We start from the raw sequence: 18,958 nt of genomic DNA, 5'->3' as shown, positions 1-18,958 counted from the left end.
GATCCAAGGACATCCCTGAGCAGCTCGACGATGAAGTGAGTACCTAATGCGAGGTTCGACGCCTATGCAACGCCGATACATAGGAATCCCTGTGACTCTCGACGATGGCACATTGTTGATTCGAGGACATCCCTGCGTGGCATGATGATGGCATAACTTCTGCATCATAAGGGGTTCAATGACAACGGCATGAATCGGAACCAATGCATTGAGTTTTTGATGCTTATGCTTGCTCCCTCCAAGGTATACTTTTTCAGCAGGCCCTATGTGGGTCCTGTAGCCAGCCTGACCTCCATTCTGTTCGGCCTAAAACCTTTGATTTACACCGGTCCCACTCACTCACAAAGCTACGAATTTTCTGCCGAAGACGGTCCGAGTAAGTAACACCAGACCTCATGTGTCCCATATCCAATTTCTCTAACTTCTAAGTATAATTAGCACATCGCCCATGCAATGTTTCCAGATTTGTTCTAACGTGCCCTTGAACCTTGCCTTTCAGAATAATCTGCCTGATTCAATCAACATTTGTTTTGAAAAGCACCAAGATTAACCTTGTAGCTAATGAGACGCTTGATAAAAGGTAACCCGCCCACCGTCGTCTCTTTCATCATATTTATTTTGCTTACATAGATCAGGATAATTGAATTTTTTTATAATTTTTAATTGCCTCACTGGTTGAGCTCACACTCGCTACTCACCAAGATAACGATCACTTAAGATTATTACCCCTTCTGTGAAAAAGATGGGTGAGTACTCCAGCTCTAATGGGTTTCGGATTTATTCTGTGCTTTATGCCTATAGCGTCTGATGCTCGCTGTTTCTTTATTGATTCAAGTACAACACCACCATGGATCTGTACTGGACTGTGTAACTGATCTCCGCCACTCCCCTGGATTGGAGCCCTTTGGTCCTTCAAATAACTGCATTGATCCTTGTACAGTGCCTCAGAGATGAACCTCTTGACCATCTCTTTCACATCCAAGCTTTTCACACTAACTAGTGGAAAATTCATGGTTCTCCTTAATTGTCTCCTAGGTTGCCCCCCTTTCCATCCTGAAGAAGACCCCTTTCTAAGGAGGAATTGGCCTTTACCCTACACCCAGAGTTGAAGCGTCAAAATATCTACCATACTCACCTGTACTGGAACTATATCCAGTGTCTAGGACAAAAATGTGAAATCTATAACTCAATGTGAATGGGGCATTGAACTGACCTGGGGACATACTGCCACGCTGCTCCCACATTTGTTGCCTGCATTCGCGTCCTGTGTGGTCCCGTGTGGTTCTCCCTCCCGCCGCCGCAGCTGATCTCCACCTTGGCGCGGCTGCCGAGAGGAGGGGAGACTACACTGCCCATCCTCCTCATGCAACAAAGGAGTCAGCTCTGTTATATTCATAGGGGCTGGCAGAGCACCTTCAGGCCAATTCTAAGGGTCCAGAACTGGGGTGGCACCACTTGGAAGGGAAGACTCACAGATGGCACAGTCCAGGTGCAAGGTTATTGGAAGCCTGTTGAGTCCCGGAGACTTTGGATCAGGGACCCTGCCAACTAGCCCTTGGAATCACTCTGGGTTATGGATTCAAGAGATGCATGTCCAGTCCTTCTCACCAAGCAAGAGGGCAGCAGGTCAGAACACCAGGGCAGCAGCCCTTCACAACACCAGTCCAGCAGAATGGCAGTCCTTTCATCAGCGCAGCAGCCCTTCTTCCTGGCAGAATATCCACAGGTCCAGAAGGGTAATGAAGAGTTGATTTCCAAGCTCCAGTATGTACACCCAGTTGTGCTTTTGAAGTGGTGAAAGGCAAGCCCTGCCTTCTTGGCCCAGGCTCCAGACTAACTAAAGCGGTATGCAGCCCTCTGTGTGGAGACAGGACACAGCCTGTTCAAGTGTGAGTGGGCCAGTTCCTCCCTCCCATCTTGCTAGAGTTGGGCCACCCAGTCCCACCTAAGCGCTACATTGTGTGTGTTTCTCGAGGAGCCACTGTCAACAATACCCTGCAATGTGACCCAGGAACAGGCTGCAGGCATCAGGTGACTAAGGCATGAAAATGCAGACATACTAAAAGGGCATTTTTCAAACTGTAATTAAAAATCTGACTTCACCATAAGTTTGGATTTTTCATTACAATTCTAGAAACACCAAACATGAACTGGTTCCCATCTCGAAATTAACCTTATAGCATGTTATAATGTAACAACAATGTTATCCTGTGGGAGAGGCAGGCTTTGCAGTAGTGGAAATCAATTTTTGAGTTTTTCACCAGCAGATATGCAAAACTTAAAAGTACATGTCCTAACTTTTAACTACATTGCTCAGTGCTCTCTGGGCTGTCTAAGGTCTAGCCCCGGGGGGACTTGTATGTATTAAAAAGGGACAATCTTTGACCTGGCAAATGGTCTACTTTGCCAGGTTCAAATGGCAGTTCAAAATTGTGGCAAAGGGAAAAAGGTATGGACAGACACTACATCATAACCCAGAAAAGTTTGCTCCTTTGCATCACGGTGCATGTAGTGCACAATTTGTGCTCCTCTCAGTGTTGACTGAGGTGTCAACAGTAAGGGGAGCGCCCTTAGTGTTGACGGTAGTGTGGACACTATAGTCAACAGTGAAGGGAGAGCAAGTTGTACCATGATGTAAAGGAGCAAACTTTTCTGGGTTATGATGTAGTGTCTGGCCATAGCCGTTTCCCTGCCCGAACTAGTTTTCATGAACCCCTCTACTATTTATGACACATTCCTAATGTTCCTTTTTTGTAAAAATTGCATTCCAGCCCGTTTATTGCACTTTATCCGCCCGAGCCGAAGATTATGGCTCAAGCCGGAGAGTACGGCCCTAGCCAGAGAGTACGGTTTGGGTGCAGAGAGTATGGTCCGGGTGCGGAGATTTCGGCCCAACTCCGGACGTTAAGTTAGGAGTCGTAAGTGATTTCTGTGAATACCAAAAATCGTAAGTGCCTTCTGTGAATACCAGAAGTAGTATGTTTTGGATTTTGTCTCAGATTAGTTCTGTGAATCCGCCCGAAGTCAGTAAAAACAGGAGATCTGAAGGCAAAAATGTAGGGTGGAAATCCACGGCAAGAATGCCAAGTTTTACAATTCCTGTTGATGTGCTGTATAAATACATTACACATTTCCTATAAGTTAAACCTGTCTGCTTTTGCGTCAAGCTATCAGAGGGTTCAGCACTGGGTAATTTAGAGACATTAGTGGTTCACCCCCTCAACCAACAACCCAATTTCTCACACTGGTGTTCAGTGGTGGGATTCAGAACTTGTGTTTGTGCAGTGCCATTCACTGATTTGGTGTATCTATAATATCCCATATAAATAACTTAATACCAGATCCAAATGTGTTAAATTCTCCTTGATAGGCCTTGTTAGTACTGGGGTTTCTGGTTAGAAGAAGTATGCAACCTCTCCAAGCCGGAACGTCCCCTCCAGTCGGGTGATGAGCTAGGTCACACTAAAAGATAACTTGTGGTCACCCTCTGGTAGATTGGCACATAACAGTCAGGCTTATCTTAAAAGGAAATGGGTAAAAACATTGTGCAAAACACATAGTAACACAATGAAAACACTACAAATACGGAACACAGGAATAGAAAAATAGATTATATTTGCATGAGTAAACCAAGACCAAAACAACAGAAATCCAATACGTTGCACTCAAATTATGCATTTTTAAAGATTATACCAAAATTTAGTGCTTAGAAGCAAATAGCACTTAGTGGGTACTTGAGGTTGCGCTGGACCAGGGTAAATTCAAAGTGGAGGACAGGCTGGCTACAGGACTCACGCAGGTAGGGCTTGAGACCAGCACAAAGCAGACACCTGCATGACAGAGTGTGTCACCCTCGATGGGGATGGTGGCCCCTTACTTAATGTCCTGGCTTGCTAGGCCCCTTTTCAGCCTCAAAGTACAGACCTTAGGCTGAAATACCAGTCCCAGGATACTCTTACTGGACCGGAGGGAGGGTGAATGAAATTAGGGTACCTAACACCTGGGGCTGCTACCCGCGACTCTCAGAAAAGTTGGAGGTCAGAGAACCCTGGATTACCTGGGGCCTGACTCTTGACACTCATGGCTGTCAGTGGCTTCTTTTAGTCATTTTCCTTGTGGGCAGAATTTCCATTGGGTTTCCAACAGAAATCTGATCAAAGGGCAGAATGGGCCACATCACTTTGTTGCCCATGGTTGCTGGGATATATCTGTGAGCAAATTAACCTGTCCAAGATCTGGTCACGTGTGTCCCCACATACTGCCCGGCCACCTACAAAGTTCAGAAACTGGTGAACAAAAACTGGCGAATACTAACTTCGGGGAATCTTGAATGGCCAAAGCCCAGATTTGCAAATCGCCGAACTCGCAATCTTAAAGACATACTTGTGCATACCCATCCAAAGAAACAGCTCGCAATGTGCAATTTAAGAAACCCATCAATGACCATAATAACGGGTCATTACCCCTGTGGGAGTTGTCTCACCTGCAACCTGATCACGACCAGCAAAACTTTACAATTAACAGAGACATTACTCTGGACCCAGAGACAACATACCACCTGCAAATCGACACATGTCATATACATGATCACATGTCTGTGTAAAAAAAAATACATTGGAATGACGTGCAGGAAAGTTAAGCTCAGAATCGGGGAACATAAGAGCAATGTAAGATTAAAAAAAGAACAATCCCAAACTCTGCACACACTTTGTAGAAGCTGGCCACAAGGCAGAAGATTTAAAATGGGCTGTAATTGAAATGTTGACAGATAAAACGGGCAATGCAGAAAAAACCCTATACAAAAAAGAACAGAGATGGGTAAACAGACTTAAAACCCACCAAAGGGGTCTCAATGACAATGTTCAATAGCACCATTTTGCATGAAATAAGGTTCATAGACTATGCGCAAAAAATGACCCATGGGCTTCCTTATCACCTACAGAAGTCCGTTTTTGATGTCTATTCATTAATCAATCCTTTTTGTGTCCGTCCTCTATCTTCATGAATTTGAAAAACACAAATACTCTAACCTGACGACATTTCCGCGTCCGGGGGCAGCGCCAGCACCAGACGCGGAACACGCCTTCCATTGCGGGTAAGGAGAGACGCGCAGCAACAATGAGACAGCTGCCAACAGCTGAACACTGTGGGTTTGCAACTTCATGACGGTAATGTTCACGAACTGCCCCTTCTTTTTTCCACAGCATGGGACCCATGTGTCCATTCCCCCGAGGACACACAATTTAACACAACTGAGGTAATGTTTGCGCTGATATGTCGTATCTTAACAGCCAGTGTTTATCACGCAGCATAATGAATTATGTATCTATGTGTAGTACCACTGAGCATTTGAAGTAACAATGAGCCGTATGATAGAAGTAAACCTTTTAAAATTCATGATGTATTCGAAGTAAACCAGAACCCAGATAATTCATTTGCTAACAAGGTTCGACATCACTAACTGTACGAACAACACGGTGTTGAACAAATTTAGATACAGATTTGTACAACCGATAACCTTAACAAATAACCTTGCCTGGTTAAGAACATACAAACCGATTCTCACGATTAACTTCAACACTGTAATTCGCCAACTAGTCCACCACTAATGCTAACACTTATTGAAGAATTCATACAAGCAAAATGTGCCCGCAGAGAAATTTAAGCTAAGAGTGTGAATCAATGTTGCATAAATGTAGGTGTATCAGCCACAGATTAACAGAAACGCCATGAATATAATTGTAATTTCTTTTCTAGGTTTAACAGAACCTTCCATAAAAAATCACAGTGGGTACAATCATAACCCCTGACATACAACACAAAAAGTGTGTGAGTATAATTTAAAATTTGTTTTTGTCCTAACGAATGCTCCACAGACCCGGCTGGGCCAAAGGGAGCAGAAACATGTTGACAGTTTGTTCTAAGTGATATACAAGGACCCAGTAACTTGATCCACCTGTATACCCAAATGTAGTTTTTTAATAACAGACCACATCCGTTCTAGAATAAAGTGGTTTTGGATGTAGCTGTTTTTTAACATTTACCCTCTCATGTGGCGGCACCTTTCTCTGGACACTACTACGCTACTCCAGAGTTGACCTCATGCTTGAGGCTGGCATGAAGCACAATAGATGACCCAATGATAAATGCCATAACATTTATGTGGGGCGGAGAATCAAGATAAACCGCAACAACTCAACCATAACGTTTATGAGGGTTATCTACACAACTGTGTGTAACGTAGTTACAAGTGTCTTAGTCCACTTATGATAAATGATTCTACCCTGGGGAACAGACTAGACACCTATTCCTCCTCCCTACCTTCTGATTAAAAAAACACTCTCCTAGTACTTCTAATAACTTACATTTTATTCTGTCTATTGATCAATGCAGCACATATATTTTATGCAAGAATCATGTTGGTTCAATAAATATTGAAAGCATCCCACTGTGTATTTCTTGTATATTTCTCTGAGTGAAGGAGAGCACGAGTGACTGAGCAGAAGAGTTGTAGATCTGTAACCATGATGCCAGGGGGATCAGGGTAATCATGTTCAGTGGTTGCCAGAACCATTTGCTTCCCACTTAGTGCCAGATTTTGATGTCGTCAGGAAGGCCATCCCAGAGCCGCCTGGAGTCGGAAGTTGCAACCGACTCTTACTGAGATCCGGTTCCTACCAACGAAGTACGATGCCCAAAATCCTATACTTATGGAACGACTCGGTCACTCCGATTCCATCTTCATTTTTCGAATAAGAAGCCTTTGGATACGCAGAATGGATCATCCAGAAGCAATTCCTAGTCCGACAACCAACACGCCAGAGCATCCGGAGGGGGCATATCTCAGCTCTGAATCCTGCAAATGAGATGGTGCAGCCATGTATCCCATCGCTCGCGTTATCTCCACACTATAAGCCTATGAAGAACACTACCACCCCAACCAACATGATTATCGCAGAAAGGAGGTCTGACACCTACCCATACAGAATAATGTAACTACCCCGCAAAAAATAACAGAAGAGAAAGTGGCGAAATTAATTTTGGGGTGGGGGGAATAGTTGCAGCAATGTAGAGGCAATTGGGGTGGGAGGGCAATAGTTCCAGCAATTCAGACACAAAGGTGGCAGGGGGCTAAAACTCCCAGCAATGTCCTGCCAAAATCGGGAGGTGGAGGTCTAACATTCACAGCAATGCAGAGTTAAAACTGTGTTTGGGGGGAAATACCCCCAACAATGTTGAGACAATCTGGGCTTTGGGTGACAAATACCCCCCAGTAATGCAGATGCAAATCTGGAGTTTGGGGTGCAAAACCCCCATGAATGTAGATGCAAATCTGAGGTTTGGAGGCAAATACCTACAGCAATGTAGATGTAAATATGGTTTTGGAAGTAAAACCCCCAGTAGTGTAAATGCAAACCTGGGGTTGGGGGGGGGCAAACCCCCTGTAATGTAGATGCAAATCTGGGTTTGGGCCAAACACCACCAGCAATATAGATGCAAATATGGTGGCAAACCCCCCAGTAATGTAGATGCAAATTTGGGGTTTGGGGAGCAAAATCCACAGTAATGTAGAAGCAAATCTGGGGTTTGGGGGCAAAACCCGCCAGCAAAGTGAACGTGAACAATGTAACTGCTGCACATGCAAAGGGCCTCAATACCTACAGGTGGATTCCATGCTGTAAGACTGTTTAAATAAACAAACACAAATGTCATGTTCCATGAAATACAATCCCAAACTGTTGCAGCAAAAGTAACTGGCAACTTTGATAAATGGGCAGAGTGGAGATGCAAGTGCTCGAGGAACTGTTAAAAAAACAAATAGAGCCTTATCATCTACTAAATGGTCCCTTAAAAAGCTGTGAAATACTCAGGTGCTGATGCGCACACAAGACAGACCGGCCACCTACAGCAGCTCAAGGACTGTATGTGTGTGTGGAGAAGCTGTCTCAGCCTGGGCTGACACACACAATGGGAAGGCCGAAGGCTATAGAGCCCTCTGTGTGTTGAGTCCAATCTCATAAAGTGTTCGGCATACCCTTGGATTGACCCTGCTGGCAAATGGGCATTGGTTGATGGGCTGGTGCCCCAGGGTACCTGTGGGTCACGTTTTTGGGGCCTTCGTAAACCACACCAAGCGGCTGACTCACTTACACAGTTCCCACCATGCCACTGCAATGTGGTACCAGGATTTTCTCGGCTCACCAGCTGTGCTGTAAATTGAGGTTGGGGTAGAGCCTTTAAAGCATACTCAACTTAATGCACTGCCTTACATGTCTTGACAGAGGTAGTGTCATCTCTCCCACACAACCATCACTTTCAGGTCATGGCAGGCGCAGGGAGGTTGCATTGTATGTAGGGGCCTTGCAGAGAGGCAAGTCACATCTGGACCGTCTGACCTACACACCACCCCCTTGATCAGCAGCAGTGTGCCTTATTTAAAAAAAAAAACACTTGACATGTAAAAGCACAGAGGCCAGAATAAAAGAGATGATCACAGATTGTGTGCCAATTACTTTAAGAGGGCCTGAGCATCATTGTGATACCAATCAGAACATGGGTCTACAGCATGTCGTGTATGTACAATGAGAGAATGTCATCATCAAGTAGGTATACTTAGCACGCTAAACACAAGGGGAAACATTCATTTTACTGTGGAACAGGAATGGCCATATCCACACATATGTATGTATCATAAAGTGAATGCATGACACCACAACAACACACACTGAAACATCGCAGGGCAACAGAAATAAAATGTACTCACAATAGTATGACATTGTGATGCATCTGTGTACAGTAAAGCACAGAGGATATTGGCACAGACTACACATATGTCCACAGATCCAGCCACTCAGTACTGATTTCAGTGTCTCCAAATACAACAACACAGACTTGGTTGTGCCACAGTCGTCATAAAAATATGTGTAGACCAAATCCATCTTGGATTTTAAAGAAGCAAGGGCCTACAACAATGTAGGATACACTCAATGTGTGTGGACCGGTGCCGTTGCACACAATTCCCAATCTGTATGCATCTATGGTCATCTTTGGAGAATTTCATTAACAGCAAGTCATTATCTAGCTTCCCAGGCTGCAGTGTGTGCCTCAAAATAATAATCCCATTTTGAATGTTCAGATTGTGTCTTGCAGAGCAGTAGGAATACACAGGAGTCTCAAGACGCACAATTCGCAAACAGTGTTGGTGTGTCTAGTGCACAGCTCATTGTGTAAGATAAGCTGTCAGCACGGGTGAGGATGCTGGGGGGTGGCTCAATAAGTGACTCACCAACACATTCTTAAGCCAGGGGAAAGGGGTATATCTTGTGAGGATAAAAGATGTGCAGAATGAAGTCTGCTTTCAACATTTGGCCTTGAAACACTGTCCAAAAATCTATAGAAACATCAAGGAGCCCTTCAACAAACACATATTACCATCAGGCCCTAGGGCAGTAGTTACTGAGCTCAATGGGAGTCTTCATGGACACACACAAGGGTTACTCTTGCAAAACAAGATCAGAGGTACCAAAAAGTAGAAAATGCAAACACTTATGGAACTGGGTGTACTGTTCCAGTGTCATATGTGTGTTTGCTTACAGTGCAATGTGTTTTCCTCAGCACACCCAGAGATTTCATCACAAAGACTCCATCTTTCTTGGTGTCTCCATACCTCGGACATTCAAAATCAGAATGCCAGCAATATCCATGCGTGTGTAGTGTACAGGCAAGTGTGGCAATGCATTTTGGAGTAGTCTGACCCCAGGTGGCAAGACAACACACATCCATGACTTGAACAATGATTGGGCTGCACCCCTTTAAGGAATGGTCTGCCATCCAATATTCCGGAACCACAACATTGCAAATTTAGCAATCACCACATCCATCCCAGGGCAGTTTCCAAGGGCAAAAATGACAAATAACGGACTATACCTACCTACAAAGTGTGAAACGTCACATATGCCAAAACACAACTGAGACAAGGCAAGGCTCGATGGAGCCAACTTTTCCGGTGATGCTAATAGGTCTTGCATATGTCATTATGCTCAAAGTGGCCCTTAAAACAATCATTCATGAGCATCCATTGGCAGACAGCAAGCTGCAGCCAACACATTCCACATCTGCATATTTACTCAGGCAACTGTTTCTGACTGCTTACATACACAAAACCTACACATATGTACATAGCAACATTACCTCATGGCCTGCATGAACTCTACCTGTGCAGGTATGACCCCTCTCACATCCACCTCCAAGAACATGCACAACTTTAAAAAATAACATACACATCAGCACATCATAACCCCCCTCTGGTGCAGCTGGATGGAAAAACATGCCTTTCGGGCAAGCTACAGCCTTATACTCAAACTCTTGAAGCCTGATTCTCGCAATCTCACACTGGCACGTCCCTTCTCACACCTACATGCACAGCACCACTCTTTATCACTATGTACACAACAACTCTCATATGCATGACATGACAAAATCTACTGTACTCATCACCTCCTCAGCAGATGTCATATAACATGTCAAAAGACCATGCTCATCACCAGTTGCACCCTCAGTTATTGTCTTGGACTGCACTCATATCACAACGTGGAGCACCACCGCCCATTCTAACATACACACTTTACACATCACATCTCATCACAGCACACTTACATTGCTCGATGGATATGTCCTCAGCCATTCACACATCCCCACACACCCACCCTACTCTACTTAAGTTCTGCAGATTGTCGTTTATAAAACACATGCATACACAGATTTAAAAACAACATACATCAATGTATACAACACCTCACATTACACAGTTCATCACCCTAAATTACACAACTGGTGTATACCCTTTGCATACGCTTATCCACTTTGTCACATACAACTAGTTTAACCTTGTCTCACTGTGACCCTGTCACATCCACATATGATTTCCATGCCCTATAACCCCATTGACATGCCCAATAACTCCATTGACTTATGCACATTAACAACTAACCTCACACATGGTAAATGCACTGTTACAGTCATATCTCACAATAGTGCCACAGACTACAGATCTCATCACCTGCCATATTCTGACCATGGCTAACTGAATATACCCCTCTCAGATCTACCTATTCCTACCATACCTTGTATAGGATTAAACTATTGTAACAAGCTTGCATATTCTGATTTACAATACCAAATGTAACACCACTCACATTGGGACAATGTGGGTACTTCACGTCTCCTACACAAGAACTGCCCATGAACTTAACCTATACCTTACACTCTCTGAAATAGAAAAATTGGTCCTGGCTCCTTTATGTAGCAGTCTCCACTCCATATCAAAGTTGGAAACATCAGTCGCTCTTATAGTGTAGCTCCTATTTCCCTAATAGGCTCTGCGCATTGGAATAATATACACTACAGGTTTGGCATAGGACTGAGGTCAGTATGTACCTATTGAGTATATTAAACTTAATTACTTTGTGTGCCAGCTAACTCAGAGGCCATTAGAAACTCCTTATAAACAAGAAGGGAGTAGTTTCTGGCAACCTCATAAACATGACAACTTTGTTTCCATTTAGAATCTGAACACTCTCAGAATCGTGGAAACCATAGACAATAGTTTCACTCAGCTAATCGTGCATGCTTAGTTTCTTCTGAGTTACACAGAAAGAATAGACAGGCGTTTCAATAAAAAGGATTTATTGAACAGTCTTATTTCTCGTGTATGAGATATTAGTTGTTACAATCATAAGACAGTATGCAAGATATATTATGTACAGTGTAAACAGTAGAAAGAAATAATACTGCGCTAGCATTATCTTTTAACTATGACACATATATTAATATACATAAATAATATAGGCTAAAAATGTGAGTACTCATAAGATACATTCTCTACTAGTTCTACCCCAGCGTACCTAACCTAAGAGTAGTACAAGGTAAGAAGTAGATGATGTATTCTATAGTATGGTATGCTATTGTCTGCATGCTAAGTTTGTATGCCAAGAGCCCCTCTAGGTTCTATTTCTAGACAGCTCCATACCTTGAGCATGAGAGAGGTTGCAATCTCTTTCCCCGTCTCGAACACTAACAGCCCAGGAAGGGAGTCAGATCACTGGAAGCTGGATTCTCTGCGAGCGGGATGACAGCGTCTTGTCAGTGCATCAGGCCGGGACACGGGCTCCTCTAAAGTTGAGGTCTCCTCCTACCTGTTTGGGCAAGGGAAGGTATATTTATAGCTGGTAGGTGCCTTGGAATGTTAGCATTGACGTAAAGTCGGGCAGAGGAAGAAGTCAGGAATGAACCCTTAAGGAATAGCGGTTCATGCATAATAAATGAGTTCTTGGAGAAATCAATAAACCTGGGCTAGGGAAACTCCTAACAGCTTAAGGGCCTGGTTTCTAAAAACTCGTTGTGACGTTGGGGTGGACGGATGTAGGTGACCATGCCTGTATTTGAATAGCATGTCTAATGCCTAAATAAGGACTGGGATTTTATGCCTATATAAGGGCAATGCAAATTGTGCATATATAAGGACATGTATCAGGAAAACCTATATACGGACACCTAAAGCGGAATACAACACTCCCACCTCCACACTTGTTTGAGCCAGTTTAGCACATGCAACATTAACCTTGCTAAACACACCTGCAGCTAGCCTTAACAACCTAAATTCCACCTCCTCCCCTGTGTGGCAACTGAGAGCATGGATGTGACACTGGCTTCAGTGGCATCTGCATGGCAGAAGAACCCACAACACTCCTGTGTGCTTACTGTCTACTCGGTTTACCACATGTAGCACAGAGCAATCCAACAGACATTACAACACCCTAAGTTCAGCTCTGTGTAATCTGGATCAGCGTGAAGCATAGCTCAAAAGGACACCATGGTCAGTCATGCACAAATTACAATCGAGGGATCCTCGAGACGAACGGATCCCTTGACCCCTCGCAGTCCGGTTTCCGTGCAAACCACAGCACCGAGACCGCCCTCATCGCAGCCACCGACGACATCAGGTCCCTGCTCGACAAAGGGGAAACAGCTGCCCTCATCCTCCTAGACCTCTCTGCAGCCTTCGACACAGTATGCCACCGCACCCTAATACAGCGCCTCAGCAACACCGGAATCCAAGGAACGGCCTTGGAGTGGATCATCTTGTTCCTCGCCTTAAGAACCCAGAGAGTCCATCTCCCCCCGTTCCGATCCGTGGCCACCGAAGTCATCTGCGGTGTTCCGCAAGAATCCTCACTCAGCCCCACCCTCTTCAACATCTACATGAGCCCCCTTGCAGCCGTCACATGCCAACACAACCTCAACATCATCTCCTACGCTGACGACACCCAGCTGATACCCAGCACTAGCAGGCTACTTTCTTCACTCCTGAGGCGGAAAGCCGGGAGCATCTGTGTGTCACTGCTTGTTCTATGTTTTAAAAACTACTGCTGTACATTTTAACTTGGTTTTTGTATATCAGCGGACTCATCCGCATTTTACCGCTCTGACAGTGTTATTGCACATTATCTGCACTGCGCCTCTATTTCTCTGAATCTGCCCGCCTTCCCCGACTTTCCCTCTCTCTTACTGTCTCTCCCTCGCTGCAGCCGATTGAACGCTGTGACAGGGATAGGGACTGGGAGGGCAGCAGCCATCTTGGGAGTAGCCCAGGGTCGGCGCTGTAGTTCTTTTGTAACTCGCTCGCCTTACTGTATATAAACCTCACTTACACTCAGCGCGAGGCACTAGCAGGCTACTTTCTTCACTCCTGAGGCGGAAAGCCGGGAGCATCTGTGTGTCACTGCTTGTTCTATGTTTTAAAAACTACTGCTGTACATTTTAACTTGGTTTTTGTATATCAGCGGACTCATCCGCATTTTACCGCTCTGACAGTGTTATTGCACATTATCTGCACTGCGCCTCTATTTCTCTGAATCTGCCCGCCTTCCCCGACTTTCCCTCTCTCTTACTGTCTCTCCCTCGCTGCAGCCGATTGAACGCTGTGACAGGGATAGGGACTGGGAGGGCAGCAGCCATCTTGGGAGTAGCCCAGGGTCGGCGCTGTAGTTCTTTTGTAACTCGCTCGCCTGACTGTATATAATGTGCCCCCCCACCCGGCCGCGCAGCGGACGCTCGCAGCGGGTGCGCCGCTGGCCCGCCGAAGGCGCGCCTAAGGCAAGCCCGTCTGCGCCCGTCCGCGCCGGGACGGGCCCAGGGCCCAGGCCATCCGCTGTCCGCATCGCCTACTCCTCTGAAAACTTGCTGAGTCTCCGCGGGTCTGCCTGCTGTCTGCCCTTGGCAACCCAAGGGATGCTGAACTCATCAGGTATTTCTCTCCCCTCAACCAGCACTCATCCATCTTCGTCCCCCCAGTGTCATCAAATCTTATCTCTGAAGCCTACTTCTACCACTACTCGACACCTTAACATTGCCTATCTGAATACGAGGTCACTCCCCAAACATCACCTTGACATTTTCCTTTTTCTTACTGATCATAAACCGGACATCTTTTTCCTAACGGAAACATGGCTCAACACCGGCTCATCCCCTGATGTTCTAGCTGCCTTACCCGACAATTATTACATCCTTCAGGCAGACCGTGCAACAGGGAAAGCAGGTGGGGGAGTTGTCACGATTATTAATAAGGATCTTACCTTTTTTAAGATGGCACCGCTTGATTTTACCGAAGTTGAAAATCTGGTCGTTAAGCTAGAATCCAGCTCGGGACCTCTTGTATGCATATTGCTATACAGACCCCCCCAAACATGCCGTCTTTTCCTTTTTCCTTATGTGATCAACTGTCCTCCTTGGTCACTGACTACTCCAATATACTGCTCATTGGCGACTTTAATTACTGGCTCAATTGTACGAAGGGAGGCCCTGCAGCCACGGAGCTCACGGAGCTTCTTGCTGGACTCAATTTTCTGCCCCATATCAATGACGCGACCCATGTTGGAGGGCACACTTTGGACCAAGTCTGGAGCACTCATGTTGACATCTCTCCCCCCATTGTTTCGCCGTGCATCTGGTCAGATCATTTTCTGATCCAGTTCAATATCTCCATTTCTGATTCCTCAACTAAGGCAGTCACTGAACAGGGACTCATCAGGAAATGGGGTACTTTAGACACCCCTGCTTTCTTGGAAAGTCTAAATGATTCGCAACCAGCCCAAAACTTGAACCTCAATTCTGCCGAGTCAGATGTCTTTAACTGGCTCAAGGCTGCTAGCGACACCCACGCCCCATTGATTAAATGCAACACCATTCGGCATTCCAAAGCCCATAAATGGTTCTCATCGGATCTGAGGGAAAAAAAGCTCTTTGCTCGGCAAAAAGAGCGTGCATGGAGGAGAACCTACAATTCCCCTGACAGGGCCAGCTACCTGACTGCCCGCGCAGACTATATGAAAGCTATCCTGTCTGCCAAATCTAAGTTCTTCTGCAATTTAATTGAGCAATCAAACAACAGCCCTAAGGAGATCTTTTCCATTGTTAAAAAACTCTCGAACCCCGGTAGAACTGAGTGTAAACCCGCTGCCAGTCAAGAATTCTGTAACACCTTGAATCAATATTTCTTGGATAAAATTGCCTCAATCAAATCCAGCATTCCTGCCATTGTCCCGGACCTGCCTGTCCTGGCCCATCCACCTAACCATCCAGTTTTGGACTGCTTTCCTCTTTTGGACACTACTACCCTTGCATCCCTTTTAAATAGGGTAAAATCAGGCTCCCCACATGATTGCTGCCCCCCTCACATACTAAAGACAGTTTTTACCGCTGCCCCCACTCCGGCTTTGAGTCTTCTCAACACCTCTCTGCTCCAAGGGATTGTACCGGTATCGTTTAAGGATGCAGTCCTACTGCCTCTCCTGAAAAAGCCAGGAGCTGATCCCAATACCCTTTCGAATTACAGACCCATTTCCCTGCTTCCGTATTTGGCAAAGGTACTGGAAGCGCACGTCACCTCCCACCTTTCACTATTCATTGAACAGTCAGGTGTGTTACATCCGTCACAGGCCGGTTTTCGACCAGCCCATTCAACCGAGTCAGTTATCGTAGCGGTCTTGGACTCCCTACGCCTCAGTGCTGACTTGGGAATACCTCAAGCGCTGGTCCTGCTAGATTTATCAGCCGCGTTTGACACGGTCGACCATAACATCCTCCTCGACAGTGTCAGATCGGTGGGCATCTGCGGCCGTGCCCTAGACTGGCTCAGATCATTTCTTTGCGACCGCACTCAAGCGGTCGGACTCCCCCCTTTCTCCTCCCACAAACTCCACACTACCTGTGGAGTTCCCCAGGGCTCTTCCCTCTCACCGTTATTGTTCAACATTTACATGCTTCCTCTGCTTCAGTCCCTTCATTCATTTAAAGTCACTACCTTTAACTACGCAGATGATCTGCAGCTCACTTTCACAATTGATAACTCCCCTGATTCAATCCACCAATTTCAAAACACCATGCTCCACATTTGCCGGTGGATGGATGTGAATCAACTCAAGCTGAATCCGGGAAAAACGGAACTGGTCCTGTTCGGCGATAGTCACCGTTTCTGGGGCCCCCAATACTGGCCATCTAAGCTGGGGTCCCCACCTGCGCCGTCTAGATCAGTCAAAAGCCTGGGGGTAGTTATCGATGACGAGCTCTCCTTAAAACCTCAGGTCAATTCCGTTGTGTCCACCTGCTTCTTTCAATTGCGGAAAATAAAGAAGATCAGTCGGATGCTCACTCGATCTGCACTGACGCAGGTTGTAAGAGCATTGGTGTTGTCTCATTTAGACTACGCCAATGCCATCTATCTTGGTCTACCTGTCACCCTCAGCAAACGTCTACAGTTGGCACAAAACCAGGCAGCGAGACTGATTTATCACCATCCCCGATGGCAGTCCGCCAGACCGCTTCTGAGGCAGCTCCATTGGCTTCCGATTCAACACCGCGTCAGTTTCAAATCGGCCTGCATGATCTTCAAATCCCTTCACAACTCTGGCCCACAGTTCATTCAAAAACTTCTTCTTAGGTACACCCCCTCTCGCAACCTTCGCTCTGCTTCCCAAATCTTCCTGACTGTCCCTCGCTACAAGCTGCTGCGCAAGGGAGGCCGTAGGTTTGCCACCCTCGCTCCCAAGCTATGGAACTCTCTCCCCCTGGAACTTCGTTCATGCACTGCCCTTCTTCCATTTAGGAAGCTCTTAAAAACATGGCTGTTCACCCAGGTTGCGGCCTAGTGCTTATGGCCTCTTGTAAGTTAGTTCCCCTGCTGGTCAGCGCCATGAAACCTTTGGGTGTGCGAGCGCTTTATAAAACTTTGATAAGATAAGATAAGATAAGCTGATACTCTCCCTCACCAACGACCCCACCACTGCCAGAGCCAGCCTCCAGGAAGGAATGAAAGACGTCGCGGAATGGATGAGGCTCAGCCGTCTGAAACTGAACTCAGACAAGACGGAAGTCCTCATCCTGGGACTTTCCCCTCTGCCTGGGACGACTCCTGGTGGCCCCCGGCCCTGGGCTCCGCCCCAAGCCAACGGACCATGCACGCAGCCTGGGCTTCATCCTGGACTCCTCCCTCATGATGACCAAACAAGTCAACGCAGTCTCGTCATCCTGTTTCAACACCCTGTGCATGCTCCGAAAGATCTTCCGACGGATCCCCACCGAAACCAGGAAGACGGTCACCCAGGCCCTCGTCACCAGCTGTCTGGACTACGGAAACACCCTCTACACTGGAACCACAGGCAAAGTCCAGAAAATACTCCAACGCATAAAGAACGCTTCTGCACGACTCATCCTGGACATCCCCCATCACAGCCACATCTCTACCCATCTGAGAGACCTGCACTGGCTCCCCGTCAGCAAGAGGATCACGTTCAGACTTCTCACCCATGCACACAAGGCTCTCCACGACATGGGCCCCAAATACCTTAACAGCCTCCTCACATCCTACACACCCACCCGCCAGCTCCGATCAGCCAGCCTCGCCCTCGCCACCGTCCCACGAATCCGCAGAACCACCGCCGGAGGAAGATCCTTCTCCTACCTGGCGGCGAACACATGGAACTCCCTCCCCACCCACCTTCGGCTGACCCAGGACCATCTCTCCTTCAGAAAACAACTCAAGACCTGGCTGTTCAAGCAGTAGCGCCTCCCCCTCTTCCCAGCGCCTTGAGACCCTAACGGGTGAGTAGCGCGCTTTACAAATTTCTGATTGATTGATTGATTGATTGACAGATCATATGCTCAACTACGAATGATATGCCAAAACACAACGTCAAAATGATGTAGCCAGACCAAAGCAGGATGGCCTGACTTGCATATGAATAAGATAGCACTGTACCATTGTAGTATGTGATGCTTGATTATATCAACTATGACAGACAGTAAAGGCTTTTTACAGTGCAGCACTCTAATTGCTGTGTCACCATCCCTTTGTAGCATGTCTGGGAAGGGTACTAATGCTGTGATATGTATCTAGGGTCACTCGTTTTCATAGAAATGTGTATTTCCAATACCTTTATTTGTTTTCAGAATTCATGTTCAGTTTGTCTCAATGCATGTTGCTTTGTACATGGTAAAGTGACACCAACTCTGTTTACACCCTATATATAGGTATCGGAGACGTCCACCAGTTTACAGGCCCGTTGCCGACCTCCAGACCATGGAAGAACGGTATACCATCAGAAGATATTGTTTCACCAGGCTAATTCTGAGGAGTTGTGAGAGCAGTTGGCTCTGCATTTGCAGCCTCGACGCTCATATCCTCTTGCGATGACCCCCATGGTAAAGATGATGGCAGCCTTCCATTTCTTTGCCCCGGGGTCATTCCAATATACAGTGGCAACATCTGGTGGCATGTCCCAAACCATGTTTAGCCATGTCCTATGTGATGTGTTGGAGGCATTGCTACAGTACCTTCACCAGTACATTCAGTTTCCGAAACATGGAGAGTTGACCGATTCGATCAATGTGCATGTGGTATGTC

Source organism: Lissotriton vulgaris, chromosome 6 (assembly GCF_964263255.1).
Source record: "Lissotriton vulgaris chromosome 6, aLisVul1.2, whole genome shotgun sequence".
Classification (NCBI taxonomy): Eukaryota; Metazoa; Chordata; class Amphibia; order Caudata; family Salamandridae; genus Lissotriton; species Lissotriton vulgaris.
The sequence above is the reverse complement of the archived record's forward strand: the minus strand, read 5'-3'. Positions refer to the sequence as shown.